Source organism: Astatotilapia calliptera, chromosome 23, assembly GCF_964374335.1.
Source record: "Astatotilapia calliptera chromosome 23, fAstCal68.1, whole genome shotgun sequence".
NCBI classification, from domain to species: domain Eukaryota; kingdom Metazoa; phylum Chordata; class Actinopteri; order Cichliformes; family Cichlidae; genus Astatotilapia; species Astatotilapia calliptera.
This window is the reverse complement of record NC_137443.1, coordinates 38,941,339-38,964,985: the sequence shown is the minus strand read 5'-3', so window position 1 is coordinate 38,964,985 and position 23,647 is coordinate 38,941,339. Positions and strand designations below refer to the sequence as shown.

General features: G+C 42.2%; 1 protein-coding gene and 1 long non-coding RNA gene across 5 annotated transcripts in view; both read right to left on the bottom strand.

Moving 5' to 3' along the window:
* Positions 1-23,647, bottom strand: part of LOC113015675 (interleukin-1 receptor accessory protein-like 1-B) — a 341,411-nt gene that overhangs the window by 63,511 nt on the left and 254,253 nt on the right. The window lies entirely within an intron of this gene.
* Positions 18,040-19,133, bottom strand: LOC113015676 (uncharacterized). Its single transcript, XR_003271142.2, has 2 exons — positions 18,242-19,133; positions 18,040-18,148 (listed from the first exon to the last, which is right to left on the bottom strand). It is a non-coding gene; the product is annotated as an uncharacterized LOC113015676 (long non-coding RNA).

The following is a 23,647-nucleotide window of genomic DNA, read 5'->3' as shown; positions in this document are numbered from 1 at the left end:
CCTAAAACTGGTTAACCGACAAATAAGTAAAGCTATTGTTTTAGAAAAAAGTGAACAGCAACCACATAGCCTTAAATATGAGTAAAAAGCAAGGGGACACGAGCAGAACTGAGGTTAGTGCACATGCGTGTTTTTGTATGGACTGGAAATGATGAATCTGCGGCACAGTAAGTGTGATGCAGTGTTTACATGACTGCATTAGTCTTATCATCGTCTATCCTGACTGCCATACTTGCGTGCTTATATTCGTCTGTGTGCACGTAGCACGGGTGGGGGTGTATATGAGCAGCATACTGATGAGTTCCCAGCATGGGCAGATCAAATTACACAACCTACTCTCTTTCTTTCTCTTCACTTTCAGTCAGTCTTGGCTGCTGCCCCGCCTTTACTCTCTCTGCAGGTAAACAACCAGTTATTCCACAGAGGGATGCGTAGAATTTCTGATGGCCTGAGCGCCGTGCTTTGATGAGAGGATACCTATCAGATGCTCCTGCATATTCCCCTGGCAGACCTTCATTTGCCTAAATACACACTGGAAGTTTTCACCAGGGACTTGAGTTAATCTGACTTTATGAGTCTGGAAACATCAACACAAGTGTTATATTAAATAAAAATGTTACTTATTAAAAATTATAGCGTGTTCAGTTGATAGAGATTTTATGGGAATATTAATTTGAACTAGATGAAACACTGAAGTTAATTTAGGAAACATGGCAGTACATGTTGTTGTTATTAGTTTATTATACCATCTATGAGCACAGAAATACTATGACTAGCAGGGAAGAAGAACTCCCTTTTAACAGGAAGAAACCTCAGGGAGTGCGTGGCTCAGGGAGAGGCAGCCATCTGCTATCTGGTGATGAATATCAAATAATTAAGGCATGATTAAATAATGAATTTATTTGAATAAATCAAAGACAATGCTTTAAATCTAGAGAAAATGTCCTTTTGGTAAAGTTAACAGACGCAGTATATGTTTATGTTGTTGAAAGCGACCCTTCTGTCTCACTGAGTCTGCAGGAGAATATGCTTTATAGCCCTGCTGTTAGTGCCACTGGCACAGCTCACTTATATCACTTAGACAAATTGACTCAGAGATAATATATATCAAAACTTTAAGCGAGAGTAGGATAGAGGAAGAAGAAGCAAGAGAGGAAGCGAAAAAGAAAGACTAAGATTCTCTCAGCCACAAATGAATATTGGAGCCAATCCATCTTGTAAATGATGAAATATTTCTCTGGCTAGATAAAAACTTTGATCTGCTGGTGGCAGGAGATGAAAAGTTAGGCGATTGTGGAATTCCATCAAGTAATTTAGGGGATATTTTTTGTTTGAATCAAAGAGACTGAGGGACTGACTTATTGACCGACCAACCTGCAATTCCATCACTGGGACCAGTGTTGCTAAAATATAGCCTCTGCTCTTTGCTGTAATGTTATTCCAAAATAGAGGTGAAGCACAGAGGGATGGTGCAGGTGAGAGTGAGGTAAAAAAAAACGATCGACAGAGACAGAAGGTGAGAGAAGAAAGAGAATCCATAAAACACAGATTAGGCTTCCTTAACCAGTCTAATACAGAAATCCCACAGAGTCTTTTCCTGCACTGTGACCTGGGATACCAGGAGATTGGTATGGACGCTGGGTACTGACCGGAGAAAATGGTGCCCTGAATGCTGATCGACTTGGTGTGGGGCTGGACACCAGGTCCAGGTCAAATACTTAAAGAGGTGAGGCGCAGCAGGTTTGACTGACCTGCAGTCTGGGGGAAGTGGAGACAGTCAGAGGAGAAAAGTATGTAGAGCTTTTTTTAAGAGGCGTACTGCAGAACTTAGAAACAGTGTAGCATCCAGAGAGATTATGAGTCATGTAGTCTTCAGAGGTTGATAACACTGTGAGCCACAACCATTTTTTTAAATCAATAATAAATGTGGGGATACATTTTTTGGATGAATTACTTTGTCTATAAAGCAGCACAAATGTGTTAAAAAGTCCTAAAATTTGAATTATTTGCCCAAAGCTAACCATGATAACAAAGAAAAGCCAACACCCATCATGTTACTATACCAGCCCTGTATAGTGGCCTCTAGCTAATAAATCACATTGGAAGCACGTTTCCAGAGATCAAAAGGACAATGTATACATATAAGAAATGAAATGAAAGGGCGTGAAAGTAGCATAATGAAGCCACGAGCTGCATTGTTATGAAGGCCGGGGATGGGGAGCGGTTGGCTTGGGGTTAATCTGAGCCTGGGTAGTGAGGCAGTAATGCCAAGGCTCATGGGGAATTACTGAGGAGATTTGGAGGAAATCTGCTGGCAGCAATTTCCCTGTCGCTTTTATTAGCCTAGATGTGCAATTTGCCGCTGGCTGTTTTAATATGACAGGCTACGTCTTGCTTGTGTTTTTACCCCCCTCTCTTTATCTCAGCGCTCAGCAGAGTGAGAAAAGAATTTATGTCACTATGCGTTTGTTAGATAATACAATACAATACAATACGATACTGTACTTGCCCTCATAGAGCAGTTACTCATTTCCCTAGCCTCCTCAAAAAGGGGTCAAGGGTTATGAACAAAGGCTACTGGGGTTAAGCGTCTCTCTTAAGAGCACATTACCAGAGTGAAATCTTTAACTTGTTTTGTGTGGTCAAAAGAAAGTCTCCCTTCTTTGTTTCTAGGCTGCCCTGCTGCTGTGTATGTGTGTGTAGTTTCAACCCATATCTGTACCGACAACACCCACATTCTCCCTCATGCTACAGCCACACTAGGGAAAACAGTGGTTAGAGGCCATAGCACAACCAAAATTATTGCAACTGTGCGCAATTAACTTGTGGTGTCCTTTTATATGGCTGCGTTAGAGGTGAGGACAAGGTCTGTGACCACTCTCTGTCAGCTGCTGCCCTAAAAGCAAGGTGATATCAGTCTGCAATCAGTTTGCTATCAATTTGCAATTGAATGGGTTCAAGTTAGTAATGACATGTGATCTGTGTTAATATGGCGATTAACTTTGATAACTCAGAAATTCATATAAACCGAAACTCAAAATAACTATACCTGCATTCACAGTCCAGATAGAACTTTACAGATTTGAAACAAAAACTAAGAAACAGAAAATGACGTAGTTGCTTGAGGACAGTGATTTAACTGCAACCTTGCATATAAGCAGAATACAGCCAGGGTCGAGTCTAATGTCCACTGTCGCAAAGAGTTGAGTCACAGATAAGTTGTCCACATTGGTGCCGACTGATTGATTGGAATGTTTTGGCAATCTATAATATTTGCAAATGGTCTCCAACTGGTCTGAGAGCCATTGCAGATAGTCTGAATTGGACCACAATTGCTTGGAGGCAGATTGGCTCCCACCAGGCAACCTGGAAAATCACCTTGATTAAGAGTGGTTGCCCAGAGATTGAGGATGTTGCACAATCAAACTCTGGGTAACCACTGTTTTAACCTAGTTGCAAGGATCACCCCATAGCAACAGGCTGCACATATACGTAAGCACATATTGCGTATCTTGTTCTCACACTATGACTGTGTGAGACTCTGTGACAGATAAAAAGATGACAAACTGAATATGGTCGATGGAGAAGTGGTCCAGCTAATTGCAAAGGACTGTGGTCAAAATGCAGGTAAAGAAAAAAGCATGGAAGACTGGAATCTAGGTATCCTGGTATGAATGTTTCAGAAATTACATTTAGGACCTGCTGATATGTTAAAACAGTACTTGGTAGGAAAGTCAATAGTTTCAGATAGAGAACCACGCTGGATCTTAATTACTTACTATTGTGTCTTGCTGAGCACTTGGATTCAAGTTTGTTTCATTCAAAGCAAATTAGACACCGAGTGCAGTGAATTATTAGTTACGTGCAAAGATTCAAATGCAGGGAGTGCATGTGCGGAGTCTTTGTTCTGACTGCCATCACTGAAGAAAAGGAGCTTTCTCATACATCCTTGAGTCTCATTAGACCAGCCGATAAACAACAACAACGTTTCATTTTCTACAAAAAAAGACACCCCTCGTATTATTACAAAGGGAAACTACACTGTGAGAAGCACTGCAGGGAAACCGAAGGCTCAGCCAGAACTTGAAGGATAATGTGCAGGAGCTGTGCCAAGACAAGTGGGAGTGAAGGTGGGAGGAAGAGGAGCTTATAGCATTGCGGCATTTCAATCAAGAGCAGCTTTGGGTTCTGATCCTCAGCTGGTCTGTGTAAGTAAGTTAAGGGAGAAAAACGATGAGCAATAAGGATGACATTTTTAGGTGAATCGTGTATTTGTATTCTCTCTTCGTGGACGTTCAGGAAGCTACAAAACATGCGCAACTGTTACAATATGAGGCTGTTTTTGGATAATTTGGTCAACTATGTGGTGTGATCAAAAAGTTTAGAGAGCTCAGCAAATGAGGTGATTCTACAAATTTGCTGAACAGTTAAACATATAGCAGATTTAAAAACTTACAACAACCACTGAAAGACTGGACTTTAACTCGGCTTTCAACACTGTCAACAAAAACATTTTGCTGAACTACAGATGGATCCGAGGTTTCTCAACAGTCAACGACAATAAATAGCCAATCCTTGTTCTAAACACAGGGGTCCTACAGGGTTGTGTTATATCTCCCATTTTATCTTCTATTTACAGAAATAATACAACCTGTAATATGGACATTATGACACTTCGCAGACTAAGTGGTCTTGGTGAGTTTCGGACGAACTCTAACAGCCTGGCATCATATTGTCAGGAAGTAAATTTACTCATCACTCTCATTGGTCAGACCTCCTTAGAGCAGAATGTTTCAAAAACCAAGGAGCTGTGCTGCTATCAGAGAGTATAACCTGATGATGCGACTCACGTGTGGTTTCAACCACTAGAGATCAAAGGGCAGGTGGAGGAGCAGATGCCTTTAGGTACCTGGGCCTTGAGACAGACACAACACTATCCTTTTCCTTGCATTGTGACTATGTTACCAAAAAGGCAGCTTCTCTTTCTCCTGAGAAAACTTGGACGTTTTAACGTAAGCAAAAAGTCTCATTGAATTGGTTCTTACTTAAACAGTCACATCCTGGTACGCCTTTCTTTCTGTCAAAAACAAATCCAAACTGTCACGGGTCATTACACAGGCAAACAAAATAACCAGCGCCACACAGTCGTCACTATCAGATCTTTATATTCAGCCAGTTGGATGTAAAGCTAGGACTATCACTCGTGAATTCCTCAGACCCCTTAACCAACTCATTCAAACTCCTCCCATCAGGCAGGCACTATAGAGTCCCTGCAGTCAGAAATAATATTGTCAAGAAATCACTCATCTCAACTGATGCTAGCATGATTAACAGTTCACAATGAAGTTTACATGTAGGGATATATGCATGTATGTATGTGTGGATGAGCTTTTATGCTTTTATTCCTGTTGTTTACACTGAGAGCTACTTTTAAGACACATTTACACTGCTTTGCAATGGACATTAAAGTTTTCTGTTTCTGAAATCATTAAAAAAAAACATGATTTAAATTTGGTAGCTATTTCTATCTCTAAGTCCTCTAAGTGTAAGTCCTGTTGTGTTTCCTTGTACTCTTTGTCTGTATGATGTCTGCCGGATCGTCTTTATGTTATCAAAAGGGAAGTCCTTTTTTAAGTTCAAGTTTCTGACTGATACCAAAATTTGCATGGTGTAAGGAATTTCAGGAATTTCAGAGAGCAATCTACAAACAGCAGCAGCAGTGGAAGCTGTCGGGACACGTCTGAGAAGATGACCTGAATGTGAGATCGTCCAAAGTTAAAATCAGGTTGTTGATTTTTAGACAACTTTTTGATCATACGTTGTCTAAAAATGCCCAACAGGCCGGCTACTTCTACATCTTTACAGCTACACAATAAGACATCTTCAGGAGTTGTTTGCTCAGTTTTTCTTTAAAAAATGTCTTTGTTTTGAAACTGTTTTCCACCAAATTAGCATTTCAATTCTGTGTTTCACTCATTTATGCTATTTTTTATTACGTTTAAATGAGCTCTGACTATCATAACAGTGGATGTGGAACCACAAAACTAGCGCTTTTGGAGGAGGCAACATAACAATGCAACAAGCCCAATGTGTGAGTTGGTGATAGAGTCAACTTGAAGTGCCAAAATCATAACTGGCACCCAACATTGTCCTGCAGCTACGGCATTCAGGCCTTAGCGCAGCAGCTCTGGGCTGAGTTCATGCGGACCCTTCCAGCGCCTCGTGATGTGTGTCTGTGGAGCTGCATTCGCATGCATCTCGCCCAAGTCTGGGTTTTTATGAGTCTCTGCTTCTCCCTAGGGTGCCAGATATGTGCAAACCTCACATATTTGGCACTCTGAACAAAACATTCAACAAGCAAGTTGTCTAAATTAGAGGGAACCAATTAAGGGAGCAATGGGGGGTAAATACAATCAAAGGCAAGATGTCAGCTATCTAAAACCATCTTCAAAGCGTCACTGGAAACAATTATTGAATAGCTAGAATATGATTTTCTGTGATCATTTTACTGTGAGAGGAAAGAAAATGGTGACTGCATGAAAAGAAGTAAACAACTGAATGTGAACAGGCTGCAGTTGCTGAGATAATGTTTCCCACTGTGATGCTTTTTTTTGTGTGTTTCACAAACATTTGTTTCTGCACACTGTGAATTATAAGAGAAAGCAAACAGGAATCTAGCAGACTGAAATATGCACGACTGTGTGAGTGAATCCTACTTTTTCCTTTTTCCTTTGCAGACAAGGAATTTGTTAGAATAAAATAAATTTTGCTGTTATTTCTGAGTCAAGCTATAGATGCAGGGGATAAAATTGCGAGAAAAAAAACAGGAAAGAAAAAAAAGTCTGTAGTTATATAAAGGAAACATATTTGACTCTCAGTCAAGCGGATCCAGTAGTTCACTCCTCCTAATGGATAGCATTTCTTATTCAGGGCTAAAGTCCCTGAGAGCCATTACACAGAAAACTGTCTGTCTGGCTTTCCATGGTCAAAGTAATGCCACGGAAAATGTAGCGTCAGAGGAAAGATAGAAAATCGCACAAAGGTGGTATACCTTTAGGTACAGAATTAATGAAGCGGGTAATGAATGAAGCCTCTTCCTAAAACATCAGCTAGCACAGCTGGAGCATAATGGACTGCAACAACAAATGAGTCACTTATCAGCTAAGCCGCGTCTAACCCACCGGTGTTGTTGGCGTAAAATACCAGAAACTATTAATGTCCAACTCATTATCAAAGAAGACCAAAGTAACTCTTTGATTAATAGAGGCCTACAGGTTTACAGAGCTTTTCAGGATGCTGCAGTGATGTTCAATGAAAGAGTTGTGCCTCCTTACACTCCATTAAGATCTTATTAGCCGCTTGGGTTAATACGTGTTCGCTGACGGTTGACTTCCTCCTCAGCAAGATTTAAGCAGATTTAATTCTTGAGATTTGATGACAATAATGACTGAATACTAATGACTGAATATTTATTTTACGTTTTATTTACATTTGGACGGGCGTGTAAGTGGCAGATTTACAGATGAACCAGGAGCGGAGTTCTAGACTTATCCTAGGATGGCTGATCCTACACTTTTCATAATTCAACTTAACAGCGACTTTTGTTAAATCTTCATTCCGTATTTTTTAGACTGATTCCGATATTTGGTAAAAATACAAATACGATATATAGGCCGATATGTTTTTTTCTCTCAGATTCATGAAACAAACACATCTACAATATTTATAATGTGTACTTTTTATGTGTCCCCTCACTGCCCAATCGGTTGTGATACATGGCGTCCCTCTCCTTCCTGAGCCTGGTCATGCTGGAGATTTCTTCCTGTTAAAAGGGAGTTTTTCCTTCCCACTGTTGCCAAGTGTAATGTCTTACCTTACAATACAAAGCCACTGGAGGCAACCGTTAGTGTGATTTGGCACGATATAAAGAACATTTTATTATATATAATTTAGTACCAATGTAGTTTAAAAAAATAATGTTTTAATGTCATGTGTATTGCTTGTTTTCGCTTTGCCCATCTCTTTTCCAATCAGCTAGTTGCTATGTTTGTGTCGACAAGTAAGCTGTAGCGTGCCCTGGTGGACAGACTCTGCAACACCAACATTTATAACATGGTTGAAGGGTGTTTCTAAGGTCTTTGCTTTTTGGCTGCTATACATGTCATTATCGATATATCAGCAAATAGCTAATAACAAACAACTCTAGATTCATTAAGATAATAGTTGGATGCATTCACAGATAGTGAGTACTGTGTTCTTCCTACTTTTTTCTACACACTTAATTCAAGCAGCACTACTGGCCAAACCAAAGGGAGTACTTCCAGTTATAAGAACAGATTATGTGAATGAACAACTGCTTCTGACATGGTGAAAACATCCTCTAGATTATCACCAGTGTTGTTTTGTGAGACTTAGAAAAGCCCCTGAAGTGCCACAGAAGACATCATATTATTCATTCTTATGTGCTGGAAAAAAAATCACCAGAAAGATGACCACTTTTTAGACAGCAATACAAATACACACACACACACACACACGCACACACACACGCACGCACACACACACTGTTTCTGTGTGTTCAGTGGACACTTTACTTTCCTAAGTAAAGGTTCTGCTTCCTAACAGCTGTCAACAACTGTCAAATTCGAGCTTGGAGTTCCGGACAGAAAGCATAGAAAGTGGAAAAAAAAAAACCACACAAAAACAAAAGAAACACAGACCGATTCATCACGAGTGAAATGGAGTGGCAGGTGGCCCTCCCTACTGGCCCAGTCCCACTGTCCTCTGGTGTCCCGCTGCCCTCCTCCCACCCCGATGTGGCTCACCAGTCTGTTCCCTTCCTAGCCCTTGTTACGCCCCATCAAGCCGGGGAGCCGCAGCCACGAGGCTAGGCCTCGAACACCCCTGCCTGAAGGATATGTGTGTGTGTGTATAGCTTTGGACCTTGAGGGCGTTTCTACCTCTATCAACACAAGCCCTGCTGAGGGTGACACCTGCAAATAACAGTTTAATAGCTGAGTAATGTCTCTGGCCTCCTCCCCAGCTGTGCCAGGGCAGCCTGGTGGGCCATGAGGCAATTGAAAAGCCTTTGCTCTCTTTAGTGTATACATGCAGACACACATGTGCACATAAACTGAATATATTTCTTGCGCCCGCACACACCTACACCGAAGTGAGCTGATAAAACAGTCAAAAGGCTGTAAAACTGGGGCAGAAGTGCCAGCAGCCGGCCAGCAACGGACCGATACCTCATATATCTTCATACTCCACCTGCTCCTCATGCTAATGTTTTCCTTCTATTACAGGTATATAAGTCTGTTGGGGGAATAGTGCTGCACAGGACAGTGCATTCTCAGACTGTGCAGCCTTATTGTGGCAGCAAACATTCATGTTTGTTTTTTTACCCCCCCAAAATTTAATCCATACATTTTGCAGAATAGGAATATTATAGAAAAATGCTTCTGCTTGCGGCGAGTATTGATTCTGCAATCTCATGAAATATTCTCATTCATAGAGCCTATCAGTGAGAGGATCAAACAGCCTAACTTGACTGTACACAGATTCAAGAGATGCTGAAGAGCATAAATATTTAAAAGTGTAAAATAAAAGGTTTCAATTGGCAACAATTCTGTTAGGTTTCTTCTTTACGTTGGCCGTGTCTCCGTCTCTAACCATCACAACCCCCCCCCCCCAAAAAAAAGAACTTTATATCTCATCTCTGTGCACACAGAGTTTAAATTTCCCTTTGTGTCAGCAAGTGTGATTCTGCCGGAGAATTTTCCACCGTGTCCTGACAGACAGAGCAAAACTAAAAAGATATCTGGAACAGCAAACACTCTTTGTAAAAATGGGGCAGAAGTGAAGACGTTGCAGAGAACTTGCCAGGAGGCTGATTGCAAGTAATGAAAAACTAAACTGCAAGTCATGAGATATATAAAACACGCTTAATAACTGTAACACGAAGATGCAATTTTCATTTCTGCAGTGATAAATGATGTTAAAAAACAATACCCAGGTTTTCCTCCGCCACGTTTCCCTTTTGGGCTTCTGCCTTTAAATAGATATAATGCATTTGCCACCTCCTTACCAGTCAATCTCTTATGTAATATATATTTTATTTGATGGATTCAGTCTCTCTTCTCACATAAATAGATAATATGTGATTTCCCTTCCTTTTCCATTAACTCCAGTGATCCTAAGGTGAAAATTTCCACTTATTTTTAGACTCTGTTCTCATGAACTACGTAGAACTTTCAGCAGAAACCAAATCAAATAAAACTGCAGTGAAGGTGCGCCACTAACAGAAAGCTACCATCCCAAGCACATCATCGAAACATCTGCTTCCATCCACTGGAGATGAAAATGAAGACAAATAAAGGAGAGACAGAGTCTTTATTTATAATTTGCGCATTAGTCTTTTTCTTTGTGAGGTCCTCGTGGCACAAGTGAAGATAAATGAAGCAATAAGATGCCGTTAAGTGCTGCACAATTTGCTATTGGTCACTGGCTTTCACTTCATTTTCCCCAGTCAGGATAGCCTTATTATGAAGTACATGAAGCACAAATATGTCCACTGAATGGGTTACCAATGACGATCCATAAGAGTTTCCAAATGCCTGATTCTTTTGGGAGTCGGAGTGAAGACATTCCTTTATCTATTTTTTGAGTTCTTATGAAGTTAATGTCTAGAAGCAACCCAAACACAAGTCCCAACCCTGAGCTAATCAATGACTTTAGGGTAAGGACACCTGGGTGTACTGCAAAGTAAAATTATAGGTTTAGAAAGCCATGTTGAGCACTTCTAACTTCACTAAAACCCACAGCTTGATCCAGAGCAGGTTATACTCATTGGTTCAGTTTATGTGCTATGGCCAGGGGACAAGTTGCTGCCCCAAGTCAAGGAGTAAATATCTCAGGATCTTGTCTATATTATTCAGCTTCTGCTCAAACTGTACGACGGAATCGCAGGGGTTAGAAGTTTGTAAGTCACAATGCATGTTCTCACACGGCCCGATGCCCTGATGCGACCTGAGTGCTCACACTGTGCGTCCATAACATGAAGCTTATAACACAAAATCTGTCTCTCGCTCTCCCTCTCTGTCTTTCACTCGCACAGACACACACACCACTACCATCAACTTTGCTAAATTGCTAAATAAAAACATTGACCAGGCATGTGCATCCAACTCTTTCCACGGTTTTTGTGGTCATGATAATTTTGTGAGGCCACATCGAAAAGGATGATCTTGCCAAAGTTCTACAAGTTGGGCCTCTGTCGCTTGTGTCCAGATCACACGCTGCACTGCCAGGTTACTCCGTCCTTTTCATGCCAACTTCTGTGTTTGCGCGTGCGCAGTGTGAGAGGCTTCGTTGATACCCTCAAGAGGGGCGACAGGATTTCAGACAGGTTTGATTTTCTTGCGACTATACGATTGATGATCGGGAGCTGGTCGTGAGGTGTTAATCGCTTCTTGTTGCCCCATGTATACGACACAATGCACAACACACGATTAAGGAGAAACTCATGCCGATCCCCAAAACGGTTGCACGACTGAAAAAAAGGTGGCTGGCCTTTTGCTGTGAGAGGAATCTGACTAAGATGCCCCTGGGTTAGGTGTCCTATGCATATCCTACCAGAAGGAGGCATTGGTGGTATAACCAGGATACGATGGGGACATTATATATACTACACTATAAAGAAGCCGCTGGGGAGAGGGAGGTCTGAGTTTGTTTGCTTAGGTTGCTGCCCCCCATGACCTGGCTCCAGATAAGTGGAAGAAAATGGATGGATAGATGGATGATCAGTTTAAAAATCAGCCGTAACCACACTGACAGTAATTCCCCGACAACACTCCTTGACGATGCTAACTATGAGCTGCAGGAGCTGATAAATTCAGACCTGTTGAGCCACACATTAGTAAAGCCATCAAGCGAATCTGTGCAGAAAATCTGCTACTGATTTGCTGAAGTCTGTGTTATTCTGCTGGCATTGAAGCTAAAAGAAGATATTAGAACATCACAGAGAATCTTTTATCATGAAAACTATTTTCTCTTTGATTTGGCCAAAAACTAAAGCGCTTTCCACTCCTCTGTCATCATATCACAGTGTCAAAGCTGAATGCACTTCTCGAGTATTAAGTGGATCAAGTTTAAAGTTTAAGTTTATGGAGCTGTCACTTATAAATATAAATGGCACCACCGAGAGTGCACTAACCATATTCCCTCACTGGGTTCGGAGCAATCTTAACAGCCCCGTTGCTGTTGCTATTTGCTGTTACATAAATATTTCTCATACTCTTCATATCTCCACGTGACCTGCCCCTCCTGATGGAAGGCGGCAGCGCTTGATTGGTTCATATTATGTGGAAGGAGGGTGTGACAGTGCAAGTGAATAGTTTCTGACCACGGTTTTAGTTTTAGTTAGTTTTTGCCACCTAACTGAAAGACAGGCTGGGTTTGTCAAACTTTGCTTTGGTTAACAGCCTCCAAAGAGCAAGTTTTTGCCAAAATTCAATCTTGGAACCATCGGTTATTGCCTGACAGTGAGAAGACTTCTCAAATTTGTTCTACACTCGTAAACAGTGACACATGGAATAGGAAATGGATATCTGCTGGCTGTATCAGAAGCCTGAAAATATTGTCCAGCATCACAGAAGGCCAACTCATCAGACTAAAGCTGATGGGTTCCCAGTTTGAGATTGGCTTGATTGAATTGTTTGTGAGGAAATAGCCAATAAAATAATTGATGTTGAAATTATATAAATGGATTCAACTTCACAGAATGCGATCCATTCATTGATCCATCTACCCATTTTCTATAGTTTATCTTGAGTCAGGTGAAGGGGGCAGCAACTTAAGTATAGACTTCCAAGGGAACACAGAGATAACCTTTCCAGCATGTCCTGAGCTTGCTCCAAGGCATCATTCTGGTAGGACAGAAGGACACATCATCCGGGATCCATCCTAGTCAGGTATCTGAACCACTTCAACTGGCTCCTTTCAACGTTAGGGAGCAGCACCTCTACTCTGATCCCCTCTCGAATTACTGAATTCTTTACCTCACCTCTAAGGAGAGGCCAGCCACCCTTCAGAGAAAGCTCATTTCCACTGTTTGCATCTGTAATCTCGCTCTTTCGGTCACTACCCCAGAACTCGTGACCGTAGGCGAGGGTGGGGACGTAAATCAACCGGTAAATCGACAACTTCGCATTTAGTCTCAGCTCTCTCCACCACGACGTACCGGTGCAGTGTCCGCATCACTGCAGCCGCCGCCCCAATCCATCTGTCATTCTCCCTCTCTGTTCTCTCCCCTTGTAATGCCTACTTTCATATTACACTGAGTGTCTATCATTTGAGTGTGAGGAATGACCCTTGAACTCCGTGTCCTGCCCGTCCCTGCCGCACATATCGATCTATCAGAACTGACCTTGACTTGTGTTACCGTATGTGGGATAATGGGCTCTCTGGCATTTGCCTGAGTAATCTGTGCCTTTCCAAACAGCTGAACAAACTTCCACGTATGTGAAAGAATCCTGGGTTCACCCATCGTTTGCTTAGCACACAAAGGAAAATCTGTCTACCAGCCTAATTATTACTGACAGATGGATGGCAGGGTCACAGCAGATGCACCCACTTAGTACTAAAAACACCGCTGCACCACTTGATCTTGATGTTCTTGTAATGCTAAATCCCTTAGAGAGATGAAATGAGACTGACAGCACTGAATAATATGGCTGAAGGGAGAGGGGAGCAGATAACATTCTGACCGTGCAGACTAATTAGTGAGGAGAGAATGAGTAAACCGTAAACTGAAGACGAGGAACGAAATAGATTTGATAGCTAATCACAAAATTGTGTGATTCCCAGCAAGCGATAATTACCCTCCGCAATTCTGCCAATCCACATGCTCCTTCTGAAGATCAGAAAAGATGAAGCAGAAGCAGTCAGAGCTCTCCTTTTACATCTCTGACTGTCAGTGAAAGTCGAGTGGCATTCATCCTCCCCTCTACTTTCACTGGCCTGGTCAGTAAATCACCGTGTCTTTCTTTATTTTTGTTGCCTTTCCTGTCTTCTGCTGAGGTCAGCTACAGGCGGGTTCAGACATAAGAAGGAGGCATCCATCACTTTTTTATACGTCCAAAGCTTCTGCCGCTTAATGTAGCCTGAGAAGGAGCAAAAGACAATGCAATCAGCCAGCACAGATTCAATCCTGCCACATTCCCGTGATTCGGCTATTTTGGGACTGAAAAGCGCAGAGAGTTGCAAAAGGGTTGTTTTTTTTTCCAGGGTGGGTGTGGGGATTGATGCAAAGAGGATTGACATTAGGTATACGCTGCATGAGTTAATACATTTGGGTAGATGCAGGTTAAGTTGATCACATTTGTTGAGATACACATGATTTCCCGGGAGGCAGCTCTATAAAGGAGAGTGTGATTGGACAACATACGAAGCTGATGTGAGTTCTCATCACGTCAGGTTAAAGAATTCCCCTCGCATCAATCCAGAAGTGACTAAGATGAATTTGGAAGCTTTTTTCTGCCTCTAGAGATAAGACCTTAACAGAGAATTAATGTCCACCTCGCTATCCATTTCTTCTTCCTTCATTGTCAAACCAATGACGTCAGTGTAAACTGATTATGCCTACTGGAGACAGTAGTGGATAGCCGTCACACGCCCGAGCTGGAAAGAGGCTATTAAACCTCGGTTTGGCTACCAGAAAAACGAGAGATAATCTACTGTTTCACCCTTTTAAAGCCCCTTAAATCCTCAACTGGTTGTTTGTTACCTGACCTCCATTTGGTTGTCCAACACCAGGTTGTGGGGAGCAGTTTCAGGCTGATCCCTCAGATAATGACAAGATTTGAGAGGATAAACTGGTCCAGGATCTGCTGAAACAAAGCACGCGAGCCAACCCCTCCTCCAAACACTTCCTACAATACCTGGCTATAAAGTTGTTGGCAAGGTATTACCCGGGCTATAAAAGGTTGTTGCCAAGGCAACCTTGCACAGTTTGACTGATGCTTTCCATAAGCCTTGCCATCATCGCCAATGTGAACCACTCCTCAGCTTTAGAGAAAAATGTCCATCAGGTTTTTTCTTTTAGAATTTAAATATATGTAAGTATACTGTGAATTTGAAATTAATAACTGTAAAGCTGCCTTAATTTAAAAGCAAATAAGCTCCTATAAACACGACTGTCATATCACTGAAATAAAAAAAATTAAAAAATTACACTGTCAAAGATGGAGACTGTACGAAAATAAGACATGCAATGCTTATAATGATATAGTTCCATCTTTAGTTTGGATACTTGATTTAGCAGAATTTCAGAAGATTGTTAACATGTGTATTGTAAATAATAATATAGAATCACAAACTAATTTTTCACCCAAAAAGCAAAGGCAAAAACCAGGATGAAACACACTAGTCTGCACTAACATTCTGCTTTTTAACCTCAAGAACTTCCACAAAGTATTTTTTTAATGTGTTTACATTCATTTACTCATTCAGACACACACCAGTGGTGTCAGAGCTGCCTGCCTCTCATCCAGAGGCAACTTAGGGTTCAAGTGTCTTGTCCAAAAACCACTCGGGCATTCCAAACAACTCAAAAGCTTGACCGAACAAGACACAGGCACTCCCCAGGTCAGTCGCCCACATGAGTGACAAGTGGTGATAAGGGGCAGGACCGTGTTAGAATGTTGGAAATTTCTACTTCATTCATCAGTAAATAAATGTGCTAGATCAATGCTTTGCAATTATAATAGATGGACTTAAATACCGTGATGTCACCCAATGGTCTCATTTTGAAGCCTCAAGATGAGCACCTTGGTTGCAACAAGATGTGATGTGATAAGGAGGGGCTGGTCAGTACAGAGCTCTTTGGCTAATGACTTGTGATTGATAGTCACTAGCCAAATGTGCGTCTGGTTTGATAACACAGTATCATAGCTTTTAAACTCAGCAGAAAAGTGTTTACAGAGGTCAAGACTGAAAGCAGTTTTCCTACAGAGTTCAATAGTTGCTGGAAGTCTCCATGGGGCATCAGCAAACCACTTTGCAACCCACCTAAACCCCACCACATCTTTCAATGATGTACCTCATTCAATCACTTAACAATTTTCACTTCTTGTGGCGTTCTTGGTGCTTGCTAAAGATCCATCCTGCCAAATATAAATGAGTGCAGACAGAAATAAGAATCATCTTTCGATTATAGTTGCCTTACTGATATGATAACCACAATTACTGCAGTAATTTTTAGGAAAATCGAACAACCCCCCCCCCCAAAATCTACGCTGCAGTTCTTCCCAGTTATTGTAGACACCTGTTGGTTTGTAGTGGTGGTTGAGGTGTGGTGTGATCTGACACAGTGTCATGGCTGCATGAATCATTTTTTGTTAGTCAGCAATGGTTAGTAAGCGGCATTTTATAAAGTGTTATCCAAGAATAACCTTTCCCACTGCTCCTCTCGCTGAATCACCATAAATTTACCAGCCCTGGCTTGCGCAGAGTAGGAGTCAAGGAGCATTCGATTTTACATCTATAGCACAAGGATCCAAGCGCATGCATTGAACATCTTATAAGGAAAACTTCATGCTCTCGCTCTCATCTTATAGACCAAACAAAGTTAGGCTCCTTGCAGTTGTTTGTACCAAGCTGCAACGACATTTTAAGATTCCAATCATGTCTGCCTCCCATCTTGATAAATGGAAAGAGTCTGCAAAAACTTCCCTAAATGGCCCTCTGGCATGGCTGGGGAATAAATTGAGCTAATCAAGGGTGGCCTCACAATCACTGCATCCACGAAGTAATCAAAGAGTTGAAAAGGAAACACACTGTGCATGTAGATGCAGCGGTGTGTGCGGATGTGTGTCAGCGGCAGTTTCAAGATAACTTCTCTAAAAGCCACTTCGGGGCATTGCGTCCATAATTGGTGCTTTTCCTCCATTCATTGTATGTGTGCATTGTCACGGCGCACGTAAAAGCCTTTCTGTCACAGCCACATGGAAGCAGTAAGCACACCGCCAAGTGTCTACATTAATAACCACCTCATTCGGTTGACAGGCCGCTCAGGGCGACCCCGGAGAAATGTAGATGTACGCACCCTCGGAGAAGACGCATGGTAAACTAAATGTTGACACTCAATAAAAATGAGCTCCTCCACTCAAATGGCTTCTTTATGTCAGGATTCAAACCTCAGTGGATACAAACAAATGACTGAGAGGGGATGACTTTGCAAAGTCATAGTTAGCTTAACCCTCCTCCTCGATCCCCATATGATTTATTCTGTTCAAAATAAAACAAGGCCAAATAACATCTATTCCTCTGGGCCTGATGACCGCGGAATAAATCCTGGGATTTGGGAAAAACAGCGCACCTGGTTTCCTTGCTAATGGGCACCCTCGCACTGCCTCCAAAACATGTTTCCTGCGGCCAATTTAGTCACTGGCAAGGATATTCTCAGAGGTGGTAATCGTAGCAAACAAACAGTGAGAGTGTGTGTGTGTTTCTCTGACCGTTTCCCCCTGTGGAGATGAAGCTGAAGCATGATGGATAACCACTCTGCCAAGTCGCTGTTCTTGTCTGCAAGCCTGGGTCTGGTCCCTGGGGTTTGGCCACATAAAACTAGGTTGGAAAGGCAAATTCTACACGAATTCAACTTGCTCATTTCATACATTTTCTCACAGGTATGAATGGCGCTTTAGTTCTGAAGACAGATGTTCTGCCTGCCTACAGTTGGCTTTATCTGCAGGGGCAGGCTTACTTTTAACAAGGCTTGTGATGGTGTTTAAATGCCATTTTTACCACGGTATCTACTGAAAACATACATTTAGACAATAAAACGCACTAGGAGCAACGGTGCTGATTATGGATGCAAAACAAAGATTTTGCTCTGTTAACGTTCTTGACTGTGTAGAATATTTTTAAGACTCTATTTTTTATATATATATATGTTACGTAAGGCCCAAAATGGCCTCCGTACAAGCAAGTAGTAGCTCTAATATTGACCAGTAACGAACCACCACACGCACACTGCAATGGGTTACACAAAATTTATTTGTTCTTTCTCCGGGTAAAACTACTGGCTGAAGACACAACTCTGGCCAGGAATCCAAGGCCCAAAGCCACCGCGGTCAGGGTTGTTAGCCTGGTTACAAACAGGGGAAAGGTGGTCACTTGGAAGAACAAGCAGCCAAAACGTATCAATCCTGCATCTTCCTCAAAAAGGCTTGCCACCCACCTTTTCAGGCCTGACTTCGTTCGAGGCTGGGTCTCCACATCACATCCTGGGAGCTGGAACTTCCCCAAAACTGGTCCAGTTTCCTTGTCAGGGGCACAGAGAGTCTCCAGTCCAGTGTTTGTTTTCCTGCCTCCCAGCACATCCACTCACATCCCAATAAAAATGAGTCCTCCCTCCAACATCCTCAGATTATTTTAAAAGCAAAACCAGGCCAGGTTAAAAATCTTTTCCGTTAAAATGTGCACACGTCATCCTGGATCTTCGAGGCTTCCCTGCTACATCAGTGTCCTACTAAAAAAAACAACGACAACACCTACTTCCTGTTTCCTCTCCCCTTTATAGAGAAGGGCTCCAATCCTCCCCAATCAGCTGCTCCCTGTATTCAACTCCAAATAGCTGGCAGCTGGACTAGAGTAGAATCTCCACTCCCACATGGGTGTGGCCCACACCTCACATCAAACACAAAGAAACACCAAAGCATGCAATTAATACAAAACAAAATCTAAAGTAATGCCAACCCAAAAGCTTAGTGGGGGATTCTCTCCATCCTTTTCCACCATGCTATACTCTGTAACATATATAAACCACAACCATTATTTTTTAGTAATTATACTCCAGACTGATGTTGCTTAAAACATTTAACTGAGCAAAAGTGGAAAATAATATAGTTAAAATATTTCTTTTCAAAATGCAACATGAGATCACCTTATGGCTCAGTCACACTGAGTCACATTCAGTGCTTGCAACCACATGTTGAGTGTGAACCATCGACCTCTTAATGACCACTTTGATGGCAAGGTGATTGCACAGGTTGCAAGGTGGGAGGCAACCAGACTCTGAGTGACTGCAACCACTCTCAGACAGATTAGCAAAGGTTCACAAATAATTTCTGTCTAATTTCATAAACCTAGAAAGACTATTGCAAAAGCATGTTGCACATCATCAGAGTCAGTCCTCCCCAATATGGGCATCTGCAACACATCTCTGTGCAACAGGGGGATCAACTCACCTGGTTGCATTCTCGTTATATTCCATATTCCAGAGTGCCCATGTCAGTTTGCAGTTAAATTGCTTTCCTGCAGCAACTAAATCACTGTTTTGGGAGAAAGTGCCTACTTTTGCTTTCAAATCTATGAAATTTTTTGGCTGGACTCTAAATGCAAGTAATTAAGGTGAATTTCTGTGCATCTGGACTGCAGCAGATTTGCAATATTCACTGATTCACAGAGTTTACAGTTAACTGTTTTATTATCACAGACAAATGCAAACCTGACGCCATTCAGGTAGACAGATAACAGACTGACTCATTACTGTTTTATGACCATCCTGATGCACCGAAGTACCTTGGAAGACAGCAACTGCAAGTGTTTGCAGACCAGAACCAAAGCAACAATTTCAAAGGCAACAAGATCAAAACTTTATTCCACACAGTCGCAGTAATTTTGGCCCTGTTGCAGTTTCCAATTTTTTTTCCCCTGGTAACAATGGCATTACACAATAAAATGATGCTGTATGTTCCGGGCGAACCTGAGCTTCTGGAGAAAAGTTTTATGGTTAGACGAGACAAAGATTGAGCACATAATGACAGTGTACCAGCTGTCAAGCATGGTGACGGAAGCATCATGCACTGTGGCTGTTGTGTGGCCTGTGGTACTGATACACTGCACACATTGGATGGAATAGTAAAGGAGGACTACTTTCAAATTCCTCCACTTGATTTGAAATCACCAGCCGACTGAAACTTGGACACAATTGGATCAGTGTCCAGCAGGACAAGGATCACAAGCATACATCAAAACTGGCTTTAGAATGGATAAAGCAGCCTAACATTAAGCTTCTGGAATAGCCTACTGAAAGCCAAGACCTCAAAACGTATTGAAATGTGTGGACTACACTTAAAAACTTGATTTGTGTCAAACCAACAGACGTTTGCTGTTGGTTACCAAAAGTGTCTGATTGAGGTGCAATTGAGGTGCAACCTGCTAAGGGGCACTTACCCAAATATTACTGGGGGGTATATGTATAAATGTTCGAGCCTGTAGGTATACTTTGACTCTTTGCACATCGCCATTTTTAAAGATATATTAAACATTCAAAGATATTTCTAAAGATGTATACTGTACATCCTCCACTATGGAAAAAGGACAGTTCAAAGAAATTATCAAAACAACAAAACAGTGAATATAATTATTTGCCCTTGGTGTTGTTATCAATATACATGTTTTTGCAGTAAAAATGCAAAGAAAGGTAGCTTATACTTAAATCACAGATAGTTACTATCGGAGGGAACAGGAAAGAACTTTTAATCCAAGCCGTCTCTTTATAAGCATTCAGCGCTTATGGTGCTTTCAGGGGCCAGCTCGGGTCCAGCATTGTAATTTTGTGCACACGCTCCAAAACATTCCAGTGCCCTTTACTTTACACCATCAAGCATCAACTAAATATGTAAGTCACCTTCTCAACTGTCATCAAAAAACAATCAGTTCCACTAAACCAACAGGCAGTGCTCAGCTGCCGCATAATGAAAATGTGACTTTGAAGTCCAATACAGGAAAAGTCACAGAAATCTGGACCAAATCATATCGTCTAAAAAGAAAGGACAGTATGTTTCACCTACAACCCTCCGCCGACTCAGAGTTTCACTCTCTGAACAAAAGCAAATGTTTAACAGCTTTCTCCTAACCGTTCTTCATCAAATACTTTCAATGTCTCGGCAGGGGACCTTGAGCCTTGTGATTCTGTGCCACCGAAGGGCCCAGATGGATCAAGCTGACATCCTGTGAAACACAAGGACACAAGTCTCTGCAGGTAGCACAAACTCCCCCGTCTTTCTTCTCTCTCATGCTACCCACAGTGGTCTAAGTGCTCTGTCAGTCTGTTGAAAGTGCATGCTGGTGTAATAGCTTGATGATGGGAACATTACTAAGGGGACAGCGAGAGGCTTTTTCAAAAGGCAATGGGCCATAATCCCTCTGTTTGTAACAACAAGAGGGTATATCAAGACTATGTTGGACCTTAAACAACTCTCACGTCCCCTCCCTCTCTCATGAAGTGCTCTTGTTAGAGGTTTGCCGAATGGAGGGAAGTGAACCGAGAGGAATAGACTTGCATTTGGAAAGGAATTACACAGATATCCTTTCGGATATCCACTGTTCAGAGGGCAACCAAATCTATGTCGGGATTAAACGCGATGTACCTTTACAAATCTCTTTGAATGTGGAAGTCCTCCAAATACACTTTTTAAAGATAGATGCAGCTGATTAATTTGGAAGGCGTTCACTCTGGATATAACACTATTATGTTTTCAGACTGAAGAGCAATCGTCTATGGAACAAAGATTCTTTTTTTTTGCTTAGGCCTGAAAAACGGATGTAGTCTTTGATTTACAATGAACAAACAAGACACCGATCAGCACTGCGCGCACAGAGAAGCTGCACACACCTACAACCCACAGACCGCATTCGATTGTTCCCGTCCCCCGCCTCTCCTCCCCTCTTTTGCTTCATCCTTCCTTCACTGACACTCGGTGCATCTTATCTGTGTCGACCCATGCCTCCCTCGCTCACACACCGCTGCCTCTCCTGTTAAGAGGCGGGACCGCTGCGAGTGAGCATGCCCTTCCTCTGCGCGGCGCTGATAGAGCCTTAATCTGAAGACTGATGCTCAGGAAGAGGCTGATTAAAGGGGAACGATGAGAAAGAGGCAGGGGCTTATCACACCGAGTGAAAGCATCTCAACTCTCCGGGCTAATTGGCCGGGGAGCGAGTGGCCAGCTGCTGGGCAGAGATTGGGTCACCTGATGGCTTTTCTTTCACACTGTCACCGGGTGTACTTTTACGCACCCTCTCCCACGAGTTTGCTCTCATTTAATGAACTCGACCTTGTGATCCGCCGAGTTCTCTTAAAGCCATCCCACTCAGACCCACGTGAATAGCCCCAGAAGCTTTATGTAATTTTTTTATTTTTCTAAACCCGCCTCGGAAGGTGGGGTAGCAGTCTCAGAGCTACAACGTTAGGTGAAAGGATTAATCAAGCTTAACAATAGGGCCTAATGAATCACTCATGGGATCTTTGATACAAATGCCTTGTTTACACAGGAACACTTCCTCGTGACACCCCCTTGATACTTGTGCAAAACTGCTGAGATAATTTCCCTGTAAAACGTGTCCAAACCTTCAGGCCTCATGACGATGCGGGGTTTGGACCAGAACTAGGGCAAGAAATTAATTACTTTTTCTTTTGGTTTCCTCAAAGCTGATCTATGCGTCCCGCATTCTAGAAGCAAGAAGGCTACGGAGGAGAAAAAACGCATAATCAACTCGGCAGAGAAATAATGATTCATCTTCACAAAAATACAACATTAAACAGACAAGGATGTCAGAATGCTTCTTTTCCGGTATGCCTGTCATGTAGGCCTCAGAGGAGATGCTGCTTTTGTTCAAAAATCCCGTTTAAATAACATACCTGCCTTGACTAATTTGTTATATTAATTGGTACTTATGGTAATTGGACCCTCCTTTGCACTTAATCTATGTAAATTTCACCAAGATACCAGAGAGAACATTTCTTACAATTTCTTCAACCGCTTGTATGTTACACAGTTAGTCTCTGGCAGCTCGTGCATAATTAGGCATTAAGAGAAGTGCATTGGACATAAAAGGAAATAGCTTAAAGCTCAAATGACGTGAGGAGCTCTGTTCTACATGCTACCAGTACAAGATGTCTGTTGGACGAATCGCAGTCCCTTGTCACTGCCTTCCCCCATCCCCTCCATCCCTACCCTTCCAAACTGCTTGCATTAGCATAAAACTCTTGTCAGAAAGCGTGGGGGACTCAGCAGAAGTAAGACTGGAGGAAGAGACGGCGAAACACCCCCGCCCCTCCCAAAAGGAAAAAAAAAAGTGAAAAGGAAAGAATGCTAGACTAGCATCAGGTCTAGCGACGAAAAACTCATTTCCACAACTCAGATCTGCACCACAAGCAGAACGGATTCGGAGCCCCTTAAAAGTGCCAAGTTCAAGCCCATTTCAATATTCGCTCTTCAGCAAATCTAATACCTGTGACATTAAAATAAAGCTGCTTTCGCTGGATTTGCGCTCTAGCTTCCCAGATAAGATCAACAGGGCAAGGCAACACTTGAATACTGACAAAGAAAAATTGCCTGTGAGTGCACTTCAAATCCACATGAAAGTGAGACTAGACACCCGGTCCCCTCGAACACACAATTTTGGGCATAAAATCCATGTAAACATCTTGAATAGAAGGACTGATTACTAGGATTTTGTGCTATGAGAGGTAAAATAAAACACTCGCTAGCTTTCCCACAAAGCAATGAGGCACAGGAGTATGAACACAAATGCACAAGTTGACTAACGCAAGAATCATGACTCATCACACAACCGATCC